Below are 15,289 nucleotides of genomic sequence, written 5' to 3' on the forward strand. Positions count from 1 at the left end.
TGCGGAAACGAGTTGCCATATTCTTAGAGATTGTGTTGGAAGTAAGGTCGTGTGGAGGAAAGTTCTGCCTGAGTAGTGTCTTTCTTCATTCTTTTCCTATTCAGAACAAGACTGGTTTAGGAGGGTATTGAAGGGAAGTTGTTGGCTGAGCTCGAACATGGAGTAATTCTATTTGTTGTGGTCTGCCAGCAAATTTGGCATTGGAGGAATGTTGAGGTATTTGGAGAAGGAGCGGTTGTCATTCCTAATTTGTTGGCTTTCTTCTTCAGAAAAGTTAATTCAATAATTAAGAGTTCCAAGGTTGATATTTTAGCAGGTTCTATCCAAAAGACGACTGTTCATCTGATAGGCTGGGATAGACCAGGTGAAGGGATGGTAAAGTTGTACACCGATGGCTCGCGTAAAGAGGACGGAAGAATTGCTGCTGGCGGTGTATTGAGAGATGCAGGAGGTGCTTGGTTGTCAGGTTTTGGTCAGAATCTGGGTTTGGGCTCCTCTTTTATTACTGAGCTCTGGGGTATCTTTTCTAGGCTTAGGGTGGCAGAGGATCTGGCGATTAGGAGGCTGCTAGTGGAGTCAGACAATCTCGAAGCAATTAAGATGATTTCTGATAAAAGGGCTCTGTGTTTAGGGAGCCAGAATTTAGTTAAAACAATTAGAAGGATTTACTCCTCTTTTGATTCTATCAAATTTTTCCATATTTTCAGGGAGCAGAATCAAGGGCAGATCAGCTTGCTGTTGTTAGACGAGGTGCCGCAGCTTAATCTCCCGGGCGGACCGGGGGGTGGACACCTCATGGCGACATAAGCGGTGATTGGCGCCGAAAGCAACCAATTATGGAATCAAGTTGCTCGGCAGGACCGGAGCTCGGAGATATGGAAGAGTCGCCACCCACGAATGGGAAAATGAACACCGATCCCTTGCGGGAGACCGGTGTGGGTTCGAGAAACTTAGGTACCAGCCGAGAAGGCTAGCTCCTTTCCGGAGAAAGGCTACTAGGCACCCCGACATCGCCCGGTTATGAACCACCGGCCTCCTACTCAGCATGTTAGGCGATAACGGACTAATCGTATATTTCTTTAAGTTTAAAATTCATTTGAAACCTTTTCTTTCTCGTTTTGAAAACCGTTTTGAGCATATATTATTGAAAGCCACTTTAATAAAGAATCACCCATTTACATTAATTTCAAATACATAGGAAAGAGAGGGGAAGAAGGAAGAATTGATTTATTTACAACGTGATTTACACTTCGTGTTATATGCTAATTCTATACTAATTCACTTCCCCAAAACAAGTTCATTTACATGGTTCGCACCTTAATCGTCGTTGGAATGATTTAGGTACGTTTCAAAACCCCGTTTGATGAAGTTCACCCGAATCACCGTTGGAACGACTCAAGCGTTTGAAAATATCAAGATAAAAACCTTTAATAAGAAAATGTGATTAAGCATACAAGTCAATTTATTTTGTACAAATCATTTAAGAAAACGATTCAAAACTCTATTATTCACAAAGAAAACGATTTTAATTACAAGGTTCGCTTAATCCGTCGTTGGAACGGACTAAGGTTTTAAAACGTGATGTTTTAAGAAATGATTTAAAATGTCAAGAAGACATTATTTATTTACATTAAGAACATCTAAAAAGGCTTTAATTTAAACAAACAAATTAAACTCTCTTTTTGTAATCTTTCCCCTTTTCACTCAATTAACCTTTAACATTACAACAATAACCCAACTAACACAAAATTTCTCAATTGGAAACCAATTTAAAATCATGTCTCCAAATGCCACAAAAAAGAATAAGGAAAAAGCATATACATAATTATATACATATATTTGAAAATAATGATATAAACATAATTTAAGAAACCAAATAAAGGATATCACCTAATATAGCTAAGTATATACATAATAATGAAAATAAAGATACTAAAGATAATATACTTTTACCATACTTAAAAACAAGTAAAATAATGAACCAAATTCATTGTGAATAAGAAAATAAACATTATACCCCCAAAATAACTATCATAATAAATGTATAAGAAATAGCTCTCCCACATATACATTAAACATCAAAATGACTCCTAATTATCCTCAAAACACCTTCTAATTAATTACCCAAAGTGCCCAAATGAATAATCATCTAAAATAATACTCAATATAGTTTAAACGAATTAAATAGAAAATATATACATATAGTTTATAAAACCAAATTGATAAAAGAAAAGATATATAAACACATTAAATAAATATATGTACCAAGTATTTAAAAATAGCTTAAAAGTATATATTACATAACTATACATATATATATAAAGGACCTAAAGTCTAAAAGTTGAGAAAGAGGGACCAAAACAGCATTTTTTATATTCTGGCAGATTTACCGACGGAAAATCCGTCGGTAAACAGCAATTAGTGACAGAAATGGTAAATTACAGAAGCACTCCAATTATTTCCAGATTTATTCAAAAGCTTTAAATCAAGTCTAATTCAATCGTTTTGGATTTCCGAACTACCAAAAATGGATCATAGTCTATAACGGAAGTTCCTAAAACGATGTTTTTATTTTAAAACGTTATTCGGAAATATCTTTTTTTTAAAAACTTATAATTACAACGTCTTTTAATACCCGAACTACCCTTTAACCGGATCACGGTTCGTTTTGGGATATCAAAACGAGGTTTTTTATTTTAAAACAAAACCAAATTTTATTCAACACGAGACGAAAATTAAATAAATACATAAAATTAAATAAAAAGTGATAAAATAAAAGAATAACTAAATAAAAAAAAACTATGACATAAAAATAAATAAATAAATAAAATAAAACGAGTCTAGTCCTCAGATAATACCTTAAGTTCGGTATTGACGGTTGACGTTGGTTGATTCCACGAATCGTGCTTTCCGGTGTTTTTGGTAAAATTTTAACTTTTAGGAGATTTGGAATTTTTAGGAAAAAAAAATATTTTTTCCCAAAAAATAAATTTTCTCTCTCTAAAAATGTCTAGAGTGAGAAAATTTTTCCCAAAAAGCCTCCTCCTCAAATGCATGGGGATCCGTGCCTTTTATAGGCATTGGATCCCCGGAAGAAATGGGCGACGCCCGAGCAAAATCGGGCGTCGCCCAAAGAGGTTGGGCGGCCGTCCAACCTCTCTTGGGCTATCGCCAAACATTGTTGGGCGATCGCCCAACAATAGTTGGGCGGCCGCCCAACATTTGTTGGGCGATCGCCCAACATTTGTTGGGCGATCGCCCAACAGAGTTGGGCGAGCGCCCAACAATCGTTGGGCGCGCGCCCAACCACCGTTGGGCGTTCGCCCAACGTCGTTGGGCGCTCGCCCAATGGCTGCCGGGCGCGCTCGCCTAACGCCTGCCGGGGCGCGTCTCGCGCCGTCGGGTGCACACGCCCCGTGGCCGTCGAGCGCGCGTTCCGCACTGCCGGGCGCACACGCCCCGTGGCCATCGAGCGTGCGTTCCGCGCTGCCGGGCTTGTGCGTCCCTCGGACGTCGAGCACGCGCCATTCGCGGTCGGACGCCGAGCGCGCGCACCGTGCTGTCGAGCGGGCGTCCGACTGTCGTTGGACGCGCGTTGGCTGCCGCTAGGCGCTCGAACCACGCCGCTGAGCACTCGCGAGCCATTCGATCGACAACAACGACCCATTGTAACTTTTCCTTCCTTATTATATATTTTTTGTTTTTTTTAAAACTTCCGGAATCAACCACTTCAACCGTCTTGTTTACAGGTTTTCGTCACAGGTCCTCCGACTCGGTGTCTATAGTTGCCCCTACTTTCCTATTTTGACAGTGATGTGTGTGTTTTGAAAACGTTTTTTTGCTAACGCAACACATGCAATGTAAAACATATAAAAGTAAAAGACACGTAAAGAGTAGGAGGAAGAATACCTGACCTTCACGATGCGCGTTTCGGTGTCGTTCTCCGATTCTTTCCGGCCTCGCCTCTGAATCGGCCGTCGGTGGATGTTCTTCTCTCGGAATCTAGCGTACGTTGACTGTGGGTAAGAAAGGCTCAAAAGCAACCCCGGTCTAAGACCGTAGGTGGAAACGGCTCAAAAGCAACCCTGATCCACGACCGCGGGCGAAATGGCTCAAAAGCGACCCTGGTTCACGACCGGGGTAAAATGGCCCAAAAGCGACCCTGGTCCACGACCACGGGTAAAAATGGCTCAAAAGCAACCCTGGTCCACGACCGCGGGTAAAAATGGCTCAAAAGCAACCTTGGTCCACGACCGCGAGTAAAATGGCTCAAAAGCAACCCTGGTCCACGACCGCGGGTAAAATGGCTCAAAAGCGACCCTGGTCCACGACCGCGGGTAAAATGGCTCAAAAGCGACCCTGGTCCACGACCGCGGGTAAAATGGCTCAAAAGCAACCCTGGTCCACGACCGCGGGTAAAATGGCTCAAAAGCGACCCTGGTCCACGACCATGGGTAAAATGGCTCAAAAGCGACCCTGGTCCACGACCGCGGGTAAATTGGCTCAAAAGCGACCCTGGTCCACGACCGCGGGTAAAATGGCTCAAAAGCGACCCCGGTTCACGACCGGGGTAAAACGGCTCAAAAGTAGAGGTTCTGAATTCTTTTAAATACTGTTGTCTGTATTTCCTTACTGGAGCTAGTGTCTTGGAGGTTTGAATGGTTCCATAGGAACGTATTTTAGTCTGGAACGATATAGACTAACGATTATTTTTCTATTGACTGTCGTCTGTATTTTGACTGGTACCACTGTTCTGTAAAAATTGGCTATCGTCTGGAGTTCTTATCTTGACAGTATTGGCCACTGTCTGGGAGAAGCGCAGGCTGAAACGGACTGCAAATCGGAGGTCTGTGCCCCTGGTAATTAATTATTTACTTTTTACCTTTATGTCACATCGTACCTTTTTCAGTATTTACGGGAATGTCACTCCCTCTTCCTATATAAGGTGGTGGGGTTTCATTTCAACCCCACACCTTCTCTCTCTTCTCTCTCTCTAGATTTTGATTTGGATTATTCTCGGGATGGATTTGGATGAATGCGATGGCACGAAAGGTATGGAGGAGGTTTACGTGAACCTTGCTAGAGTGGACCCTTTCCACGACCCTACGACGCATCTGAGCCGGACACGCTGCAACGAGGTAAGTACTTTCTCACTTTTCGTTATTTGATTCAAATTCTAGGCTTTAGTATCCCTATCCGAACATGATTTGCATGCTAACCTTTAGATTGCCTTAAAGGACTTTAGTTAGAAAACGTGAATTTCTTTACTTACAAGTAACACTTGTTTATTTTGGTGTAAGAATGCGCGCTATATGGATGTGAATAGTAAAACTACGAATTTATGCATGCTAACAGTAAAAATGACGTGAATAGTAAAAACGTGAATAGTGCACGTGAATAGTGCACGTGAATAGTAAAAACTTAACTAATGCACGTGAATAGTAAAAAACTTAACTAATGCACGTGAATAGTAAAAACTTGACTGATGCACGTGAATAGTAAACTTAACTGATGCACGTGAATAGTAAACTTAACTAATGCACGCGAATAGTAAAAACTTGACTAACGCTCCTTGTCAATGCGGACGAGAGTGGATTAAAGAAATAAAGAATTAACTAAATCTTACATAAACGACCCTAAAGGAGAGATTTTACAGAAAATTGGTCCAAATTGACCAGATGTCTCTAGGTTAGATTCTGACCGAAAGAATAACTAGTCTTAACGTGTTTTTATCAAACGCAAGCTTAGGAACCACATTTAAATTTTCCTGTCTTGTTCTTTCTAGTTCCTCGAGATTTCCGGGACCACGGCCGAGATCCACATGTGGTACTCTATGTTAGGCGCCGCGGCAAGAGCCCGTGTGCGTGAGTTGGGCTTGGAGCCCTTTATTTCAGCGCTGCCCCGCACCAATGGGGTGTGCGATCGCTTTGGCCTGCGGGCCTTATGCGAGAGGTGGGTTGACTCGACCCACACCTTCCACCTTTCTTTCGGGGAGATGACCATCTCGCCCAGAGATTTCTCCTTGCTGACAGGGCTGCGGGGGAGTAGCACTCCAGTTCCCTTCTGTTTTGACATGATACGTCCGCGGGTCGACCGCGCTAGGCTAGCCGCTTTGATTGGGCCAGGAGTTTAACCAGGCGCCAAATCCTCTCTAGCGAAGTTCATTTCTACCGCGAGCCTCTTGAGTCGCAGAGATTTTTGTGAGACGGACGACGCTGACTTGGCTGTCCGTAGCTTCCTAGTGTACACTTTGAGTGAGACGATTTTCCGCACCAAGAGCGGGAAGGTACATGCTGGTCTTATTCAGGATTTTAGTGATTTGGACGCGGCGGCGTCTTATGATTGGGCGGGAGCGGGCCTAGCCTTCCTATATAAGTTTTTGGATTTGACTTGCCGGAAGCGCAAGGACTTCGGTGGTTACACTTTCGCTCTTCTAGTATGTGTGCACCCTGGACTCGTCCTTTCTATCTTCTTCATGCTTTCCGTTCGTAACCTTTGTTTTTACAAGCAGATTTGGGCGTACGAGAGGCGGATTCTTCCTAGCTAGTCTCGGTGCCGGTCACGAGTACCGAGGCTCCCACTCATGACTCGGTGGAAAGAGTTCGATTTAGGCATAGAGAAGAGACGGACGGTGGCGCGGCTCTTAGACTGGATTGACTCGCGGACTTTGGGACAGGTAGATATCTTCTAGTCGTGCTAGATTCTTGTTTGATCGGATCTGACATTTTCTTTGTGTTTTTAGATCAAGTTTAGGTGGTACGACTTTGACTTCGGTCCCGACTATGCGTACGTGACTTTGATCTAGCAGCAGCAGTGCGTGCTCACCGGCCCTTGCGTGCGGGCCTGGTATTTGGGCGACCGGGGCATCACCGGGATTAGGGCCTCGCACTGGTTACCAGGCGAGATCCCTGTCTCCATGTTCGCGGTGCGGACCATGCCCTTGTCGGTCATTCGTCAGGACTTAACCCGCCGATACGTTGGTAGAGAGGTGTGGGTTCACGCTGGGGGCCGTGCTCTTTACCTATCGACTTTGTTGAGCGCGAGGGATGCCCTAGCGGTTGCGATGGATGTGGATCCCGTGGCAGACGTGTTTTTGCGAGAGGCTGTCGCGGCAGTCTTCGGTCAGGAGGAGGTCCCGGTGAGTGGTTCAGCCTATTTACCTTTATTTACTAGATAGTTAGTGGTATTTATTGCGTCTCTATTTGCAGGAGGGCTCCTGGAGGAGTGCTCATCTGTCGGACTTCTTTGACGGCGCTCGAGCTCAGACATCTGCGAGCGAGCCGCCTTACTACGTCGGCGAGTCCTCCAGCGCTGCCCGACCGGAGAGATCCTCTTTGGGTGTGCCCGTTCTGGACTACGGGAGAGATTTCACGACCCTTTGTTATGATGAGTCCGGGGTGGCCTATGCCGGTGTCGAGATGGCTCCTCCCGTCTTCACATCGAGGGTACCATTTGACCCCTCCGACGCTTCCCAGACCACGAGAGAGACTTGTACTGATTACGTGGGGCTGTCCGGTTACCTCAGAGACCACCTCAGCTTGCGCTGTGCCGACCACCTGGTATGTATCCTTGCTTTATTTTAGTGTAGTGGAATGCATGCATGTATGTATGATTTCTGTTCTTTCCTATGCTGCTTTTTTTTCACATCTGTTTTTCTTTTTTGTTCCTTTTTTTAGAGCGATCTTCACGCCCATGAGCGGAGACAGAGTGAGTCGGTGCGGGAGGCCAACGCCAGGGTTGGCCAGGTGTACCAGGAGCGGAACGACCACTGGTCAGAGGTGATGCGGAGAGAGACTACTGGACGTCTTGTCGTTGAGGAGAGGGCGCGTGATGAAACCATTGGACGCCTCACTGCCGAGGAGAGGGTGCATATTGAGACCACTGGACGCTTCGCTGCCGAGGAGAGAGCACGAGTTGCCGAGGAGAGACTCCGAGTTACCGAGGAGACCTTGTCTGCGGAGCGGGCGTCGCATTTGAGGGAGTTTGAGGCCTACTGGGATATCCCTCTGTATTAGGCGTATTATGTATAGCTTTGTAGTTTTCATTAGAGTTACCCTGATGTATAGCTGATGTATAGGGAGTGGGGTGGATAGTATATAGGCTTTTTATTGTGAAAAGGTGAGAAATGTATAACTCATGATTCGTATTACCATGCATTTAGTAGATTATGATGATTCCAATCATTCTCTTCAAATATATTCATGCCTTTATTTATTTACAAACAACCGAAATACTTAGCCTCTTATACATTGTTTTTGTAATTGCTCAAGTTATAACTACTGTTACCAGGACCCGCCTTTCGGTTTTCGGATCCCGATGATTTTTCTTCTCTCCTTTTACTATCCCAGAATTTTTAAATGAGTGCCCTTTCGGGTTTTCACCCTTTGGGATGTCCCTGATTGTTGCATAGGCCGCCCTTTGTGGGTTTTCAACCTATCGGGAATTTTCTTTATATTCATTTTTTCTTTTTTTTTTTTTACGAAAAGTATTTCTTGAGCCTATCCAGATTGGTAAGTTCGGAGAACTCCATGCCGTCCATGGTGGTAAGCTTCACCGCGCCTTTGCTTAGGATTTTCTTCACAACGAATGGTCCCTCCCAGTTAGGTTTAAACTTGCCTCTGGGATCGGTGTGCGTCACTCGGATCTGTTTCAGCACCAAGTCTCCCTCTTTGATAGGGCTGGCCTTGACCTTTTTGTTGAAGGCTCGGGCCATCCTTCTCTGATATAGCTGCACATGGTAAAGGGCTTCCATCCTTTTCTCGTCTACTAATGCCAACTGTTCATATCGCTTCTTCACCCATTCTGTCTCGGGAATCTCTACTTCCACTGCGATTCTCAACGATCGCTTTTCAATCTCAATCGGGAGAACGGCTTCTGCACCGTATACCAAGGAGAATGGCGTTGCCCCAGTCGAGGTTCCGATTGTCGTGCGATAAGCCCATAATGCAAGTGGGAGCTGCTCGTGCCAATTCCGATGTGATTCTACTGTTTTTACGAGGATTCTTTTAAGGTTCTTATTAGCTGCTTCCACGGCACCATTAGCTTGCGGTCGATATGGAGAAGATCTATGATGCTCAATACCGTACTCCTGGAAGAGACTTTTTACCTCCCCCTGAAACTGGACCCCATTATCCGTAATCATGTGATGAGGCACTCCGAACCGGGTGATCAAGTTTTTCTCAATGAACCTTCTCATCTGCTTGGATCCCAACTTACTGAACGACTCTGCTTCTACCCACTTGGTGAAGTAATCAATGGCAACGGCAATAAATTTGTGCCCGTTCGAAGCATTAGGCCTTACTTCTCCGATTATATCAATGCCCCAAGCTGCAAATGGCCAAATAGGCGCCAATACGTGCAATTCCATGGCTGGTAAATGGCTACAATCCCCGTGGATTTGACAATCGTGGCATTTCTTCGCATATTCATTACAATCTCTTTCCATGGTGAGCCAGTAAAAGCCTTGTCTTATGATTTTCTTTGCTAACACTGCTCCCCCCATATAGGCCCCGCAAATTCCCAAGTGTACTGATTCCATTGCTTCGCGGGCTTCTTCCGCATCCAAGCACCTCAGTTGTAACCCATCGGTGTGCCTTTTATAAAGCAAATCTTTGTGGATGACGAACTGCTGAGCTAACCTTCTAATCACAGCTTGATCCCTAAGTTCCGACTCCGCCGGGTATGTTCCACTCTTCATAAAGTTCATGATATCGAAATACCACAGTTTTTCATCTGCTCCTAATAGCATTACATCTTCGTAGCATAGTTTGTGAGATCTCCTTAATACCAACGGCTTTGAGGCCAGGTTCCGAGGGTTGTCCCAAACTGACACCAAAGTGGCCAAAGCGTCTGCCGCCTGGTTCTGTGCTCGAGGGATATGATGAAAACGACATTCCTTGAATCTTTGTGCCAACCCATCTAGCTGGTCTAGGTATGGACGTAGCCTTTCTTCCCTTACTTCCCAGTTTCCTTGTGCATGTTCGATAATCAGCTTTGAGTCGCCCCAAATTTCAACATATGATGCCCCTAGTGCTGCTAGTGATTCCAACCCATAGATGCATGCTTCGTATTCGGCCATATTGTTGGTGAGAGGGAAGGATAACTTCTTTGCCATCGGGATTCTTTCTCCTTCCGGTGAGGTAAGTAGTACTCCTACTCCGGCTCCATTCGAATTAACCGCTCCATCGAAGAACATTTTCCACGGTATAACTTCTATTGCGTTCAAGTGTTCATCTGGGAAATCATAGCTTATCTCTTCCTCTTCTGCATTCAGAGGTTGGTTGGCAAGAAACTCTGCCACGACCCTCCCTTTGATAACCTTCTTCGTTACATATTCAATGTCAAACTCGGATAAAAGTAGTAACCATCGGGCTAACCTTCTTTGTTAGCCATACTACTGCCACGCACGTCTTTTCGATCATGTTGTACTTGAGCTCGTACTCCAGGAACTTCTTACTCAGATAATACACCGCGTGCTCCACACCGGTGTCTCCCTCTTGGGCCAGCATTACCCCAATAGATCGCTCTTCGATCGCTACGTAGAGGAGAAGCGGTTTTCCTAGTTTAGGCGGTCTCAGCACTGGCGGATTAGACAAGTAATTCTGGACGCTCTCCAAAGCTTGCTGACACTTATCATTCCAGATTGTGGGTTGGTCTTTCCTGAACAACTTAAAGATTGGCTCGCAGATTGCGGTGAGTCTCGCTATGAACCGACTGATATACTGAACCTGCCCCAGAAACCCTCTCACTTCTTTCTCATTCTTCGGTGCTGGCATTTCTCGTATGGCCTTCACTTTGTCGGGATCTACTTCAATTCCCTTATTTCCGATTATATAGCCCAATATTTTCCCCGATGAAACGTCGAAGAAGCACTTTTTCGGGTGTAACCTTAGTTTGAATTCCGCAATTCGGGCCAAAAACTTCTCGAGTGCGACAAAATGCCCCTCTCTCGTCTCCGACTTGACCATCATGTCATCCACATAAACTTCTACCTCCTTGTGTATCATATCATGGAACAGTGCTGTAGCCATTCGCTGGTAAGTTGCCCCAGCATTTTTCAAACCAAACGGCATCACCCTGTAACAGTATGTTCCCCACTCAGTTGTGAACGAGGTTTTCACTTTGTGCTTTTCGGCCATCTGAACTTGCATGTAGCCCATGAAACCATCTACATTCGTGTGTAAGACACTTGATGCTGCACTGTCGATCAACACGTCAATATGAGGTAATGCGAATTCATCCTTGGGGCATGCCTTGTTAAGATCTCGATAATCGACGCACATTCTTACTTTGTCGTCCTTCTTTGCGATGGGCACCACATTTGCGACCCAAGGGGGATAGTCGATTACTTCGATGAACCCTGCTTCTAACTGCTTCTTCACTTCCTCTCTGATCTTATCTGCCCATTCTGGTCTCATGCGTCGGAGCTTCTGTTTTACGGGCCTCGCCTCGGGATATGTTGGAATGCGGTGAGTTACGATTGATTGATCAATTCCTGGCATGTCTTCGTATGTCCAAGCAAACACTATTTCGTATTTTTTTTATTATTCTCTCAAATTCTTTCCTCTCTTCAATAGTTAATTCTTGAGCAATTTGTATAAGTTTAGGATTTTCATCCATGCCAAGATTGAAAGTTGACATTTCTATTGCATTGATTTCAAATGTAGGCATGTTATATGAATGAGAATGCATGGAATGATCATGATCAACATCAAGCAAGTAAGCAAAATCAGAATTCATTTCATTGATAGTATTGGCGAGTACATCATCTGATTCAAATAAAGCAGTAATACAATTTTCATCATCGAGGTCCTCGGGTTTCTCATGAGCTTTGGAGGTACTAGGCTCATTCACCGCTCCTGCAGTTGATTCAATAGTGATGACTTGCTCCTCGGCATTCAAGTCTAACATCATAATCTCCTCGACAAAGCAGCTTGCCTTTCCCTTGCCCCAGTCAGTCACATCATTGAAGATCTCGAACCCCGGCAGAATCTTCCCTTCGGTGCTAGTCCACGACTCAGGGGTTCCTGAATAAACCTTTCCATGCCCCTCATTCACGAAATACTTTCTTAGGCCCACCTTTCCTTCACTACTTGCGTTGGACGGACCTCCCTGCTCATATCCCAAACCCATCCGGGTTTTCTGACTCTTCAAGTCCGGAAATTTTGGCAACCCTTGATGGTGTGCTCCCAAACCCATACCCGGGATGAAGCCTCCCTTCATCATCTTCACCACATCGGTGGTCATGCTAGACTCGTAGATCCCAAAAACTTGGAATCCGGAGAAAAGCTGAGGCTCGATCCCCAATGCCGCCACTGAGCTTAATTTTTCTGCTCTGATTGTCACTATCTCCTCCCCGAAGGGAAACTTGATCATTTGATGGAGCGTGGAGGGCACACCTCCCAACTTGTGGAACCATGGGCGTCCCAACAATACAGCAAAGGTCACCGGGATATCCAGCACCGTGAACTCAGTTTCCTCCTCATGCGGCCCCACTTTCAACTTGGCCTTAAAGACTCCCTCAATATGCCTACGGCTGTCATCATATGCTCTAATCACAGTTTCAGAGGCTGTCAAGTCTCCTCTTTCCACTCCCAATTTAGATAAGAGTTTCAACGGGCAAACATTAATAGCCGATCCATCATCGACCATCACACAGCTAGTCTTCTTCCCATTGATCTCAGCTCGGATGTACAAAGGCTTGTTGTGAGCCTTCCCCTCTTCTGGGAGATCCTCGTCGGTAAACGTGATTTCGGTTTTCTTTCGAGCCATAATTGCCCCTACTAGCGCTGCCGGCTCGGTATCGGTGGAAATAACCAAATTCTGCAACTCTTTCATCAGGTTTTCACGATGGTATTTGGAATGGCATAAAACTTCCCACACTGTGGACTTGGCTTGTGTCTTCTTCAACTGCTCAAGAACTTGGTCATCGGACTTAGGAGCCGATCCTTCCCCTATCTCAGTCTCTACCATAGGTGCTTTTCCCTCGGCCACTCGACCTGATCTTGTCATGACGGCGATTTCTGGCTCATCATCCGATTCATCCCAAATGTTAATAGGAATCCTCCAATTAGCATCTTCCTCGTCCGAAGAACTCTCCCAAATGTCCACAATCATTAGATCCATGACGTGAGGAACGTTCGGATTCAAATAAAAGGGATCTGCTGATCCATACAAAGTCCAACCTATCAAATCATCGTAATCTCGGAGGGACACTCTGCTCATCCTTCTGGCTACCAACGGAATAGCACCTCGTTGTATGCACATAAGCTGCACCTTACTGCTCATTATTTCGTGACACTGCTCATAACGGTGCTTCCACCTCCTAGCATAATCCACAAATGGTTCCTCAGGGAATTGCCTAATCCTATCCAGATCTTCCAGGGATCCCGTCCATGGAACATACATCTCATATCTCGCCACAAAGGCACTCCTAAGCGGTACCCAATGACCCATTTCCTCCTCTGATAGGCCTTGGTGCCACAACAAGGCTTCTCCCATTAAAGTTTCCGGGAAATGTTCATGTAATTCACATTGCGGGAATCTGGCGTCGTACATATGGTTACGGAATAACCTCGCATGCTCAACAGGATCCTGGTATCCACCATACCTAGGCATCGCTAACACCGCATCGGGTGTTTGGTAAGAAGGGGAATCCGGGGTTTGCTCCGCCAGCATCCATACCGTATACTCTTTGATAAATCTCTTCATCATTGCCGCCCAATCGGTCTTAACATACATTGGAAGTGACATATACCACATTAACGGCTCACCCATCAGCGAATTACAGAACAAGCTGGTGATCTCTTCTTCTTTAAAACCCAAAGGCGCCATGGCCGATAAGTAGAAGTGAAGGTGCTCCATAGGGTCTTTGTTGCCGTTATACTTACTAACCCTCGGCAACGGACGCTTGATAGGTCCAATCTGCATCGCAAAGCGCTCCGCAGTTCTGTCTTCAGCTCTTTGGTATTTTTCCAAGAATAAATCTGATAATCGATCCCAATCATGCTTGCAAGAGTCGGGTAATGAGTGGAACCATTCCAAAGGCTCGCCTACCAGTGAATGGTGGAACCACTGAGCAATCTCATCCACCCCGAAGGATTCAACAAACATGTCGTGCATATATTCACGCAAGTGTACCTCGGGATTCCCTCCTCCACTAAACAGACCCAAATTAGGCACAATAGTTCGAGACAACCCTTCTCCGGTCTCTTCATCACTATCTTCATCATACGGTGCTCCACCATCCAATCTCTCATCCATCGGTTCATCCTCTTGTTCCTCGCCAAGGAAGGACACATATAGACCATTTCCTACATTGTTCTTTTCGTTGGAGTCCAACAACTCCTCCACGTTCTCCTCGAAGGATTCCATCACTACGCATTCTGTCAGACCAACTCCGATCATGCTCACCCTATGATTAGGTAATGGATTGCGCCTAGTGGAAGGGTTCGCTGACGAAGGATCATCTATCTTCTTCTCTTCGATTAAATCTTGGATTTCGTGTTTCAGCCTCTCACAATTCTCAATTGTATGCCCATAACTGCTGTGGAACTCACAATACCCTCTAGCCTGTATCTGCGGAGTAGGTGGAGCTTTGTTATACGGAGTAAGGGCTTTCAACAATCCCTTTTTCTGCAAACGTTCAAAAACTTTCGCGTAGGTCTGATCAAACTTGGCGAACCGCTTCTTTTCGATAGCATTAAGATCAAGCACTTTCACTGCCGCGGATTCTGTACTCGCACTTGGCCCTCCGGCACTATATCCCGACTTCGTCCACTTGGTATAAGCTTTCTTTGGTTCCCCATCCCCTTCAACGGTCAAGGCACAACTGTACATCTGATTAAAGTCGGTAAAAGGCATATACCGTAGCTCGTTCTTAATATACGGCAACGTGTTGCCAACCACCATTCGGATCTGATCTTGTTCAAGCGGCTTCTGCTTCATAACCGCGGCCTTAGCCCTCCATCTTTTCATAAAATCGGAAAAAGATTCCCCAGCTTGTTGCTTAGTGCTCTCTAACTCCTTCAAAGTGACCTCTAGCATGGTGTTGAAGCTATACTGAGCGATGAATGACTTCGCTAACTCCTTCCAATCCCTCTTCGTCACCATAGGCAATGCATGAAACCATGTGAGGGCCGCCCCCTCCAGATAGGTGTTAAATAGTCCTAGGACTTAATCCTCAGTCAGGATCGTGTGTTTCATCACGGCAACATACTGATTCATGTGGGCAGTGGGATCTCCAGTTCCATCGAACTTTTTCATGTCAGGGAGCCGAAATTTCAAAGGC

The sequence above is a fragment of the Euphorbia lathyris genome, chromosome 1 (assembly GCF_963576675.1).
Source record: "Euphorbia lathyris chromosome 1, ddEupLath1.1, whole genome shotgun sequence".
NCBI classification, from domain to species: Eukaryota; Viridiplantae; Streptophyta; class Magnoliopsida; order Malpighiales; family Euphorbiaceae; genus Euphorbia; species Euphorbia lathyris.